The sequence below is a fragment of the Poecilia mexicana genome, unplaced genomic scaffold (genome assembly GCF_051168715.1).
Source record: "Poecilia mexicana isolate PSO_F unplaced genomic scaffold, ASM5116871v1 scaffold_4, whole genome shotgun sequence".
Lineage (NCBI taxonomy): Eukaryota > Metazoa > Chordata > Actinopteri > Cyprinodontiformes > Poeciliidae > Poecilia > Poecilia mexicana.
The window spans coordinates 20,652,227-20,653,695 of NW_028263373.1; the positions used below are offsets into that span (position 1 = coordinate 20,652,227).

The 1,469-nt window shown below is 33.0% G+C and overlaps 1 non-coding gene across 1 annotated transcript; it reads right to left on the reverse strand.

The window, feature by feature from the left end:
• Nucleotides 1-315: 315 nt before the first annotated feature.
• Nucleotides 316-388, reverse strand: trnaa-ugc (transfer RNA alanine (anticodon UGC)). The gene has a single exon. It is a non-coding gene; the product is annotated as a tRNA-Ala (tRNA).
• Between the last annotated feature and the right edge of the window lie 1,081 nt (nt 389-1,469).

The following is a 1,469-nucleotide window of genomic DNA, read 5'->3' on the forward strand; positions in this document are numbered from 1 at the left end:
TGAACCGCCATGAAAGAGGAAGGCTCCTGTTGTCTCACTGCAACCCAAGAGATGCATAACCTACAGAAACCATTTCTGGTTTTGAACCAGAGACCTTCAGCATGTTAAGCAAACATGATAACCACTACACTACAGGAACTGAACTTCTCTTGTTTGTTTCAGTTTGAGGTTCCAAAGTTGATGATGTGAGATGCAACATGAAAATTTCAACTGAAGTTTGCACTCAGATGCCTGGATTCAGAGTACAGACCATGACATCACAGAACCCTTGTTGACCTTTAGTAAACACCTGTGATGTATAGAACATGCAAAATCTGTTTCTGTCTGGTTTTGAACCAGAGACCTTTTGCATGCAAAGCAAAGATGATAACCACTACACTACAGAAACTCATGCTCTTTGAAGTGTCCCTGGTAGATGATTCACATTTTGTTAGAGACTCATGTCAACAATTGGCATGGAACGATGTCAAATACTTATACCACAGATCCTCTCAGAGAGCACAGTAACTTGGTGAACAAACTGTCAGACTTATATTTGTGTCTAATTTAACATTACAGTCCATAAACTAAGCCTGGGATCAAAAAAAAATATTGAAGATGTCATTAGCAGAGACAAATGGTTCTACAGAGACTTGGCTAAATGGCTAAAAAATAAAATCAATAGTTACAAATAAAAAAAATAAAATTAACACATTAAAATAAAAAAAATATCTCTGAAATACAATCAAAACTTGAAAATTAAAAATGGTTCAAAAATACAATCAACACTTCAAAATACAAAATCTCTGGAAAATAAAATATTATGTATGTTGTTTTGAAAAAAACTTTAGAATATAAGCACTTTTATCAAATCTTCATTGTGGTAAGTTCTTCTTAAATCCATGGAAACTCAACAGTTTGTAAGGTAGGTGAGTTAGCTCAGCAGGTTAGAGCACGGTGCTGGTAATGCTGAGGTTACTGGTTCAAACCCCATACTGGTCAATTCATGTCTAAGGTCTTTCAGACAATCAACACTTCAAAATACATAAGGGTTCAAAAATAAAATCAACACTTTAAAATAAAAAATGGTTCAAAAACAAAATCAACACTTCAAAATTAAAAATGGTTCAATAATAAAATCAATACTTACAAATAAAATGGTTCAAAAATAAAATCAACACTTCAAAATAAATAATGGTTCAAAAATACAATCAAAATCTCTGAAAAATATTATGTACATTGTTTTGAAAAAACTTTTATCAAATCTTCATTGTGGTAAGATCATGTAAGTTCTTCTTAAATCCATGGAAACAACAGTTTGTAAGGTAGGTGAGTTAGCTCTGAGTTAGCTCGACTGTGCTCTAACATGCTGAGGTCATCGGTTCAAACCCCATATGGGCCAATTCATGTGTAAGGTCTTTCAGACAATCAACACTTCAAAATAAATAAGGGTTCAAAAATAAAATCAACACTTCAAAATTAAAAATGGT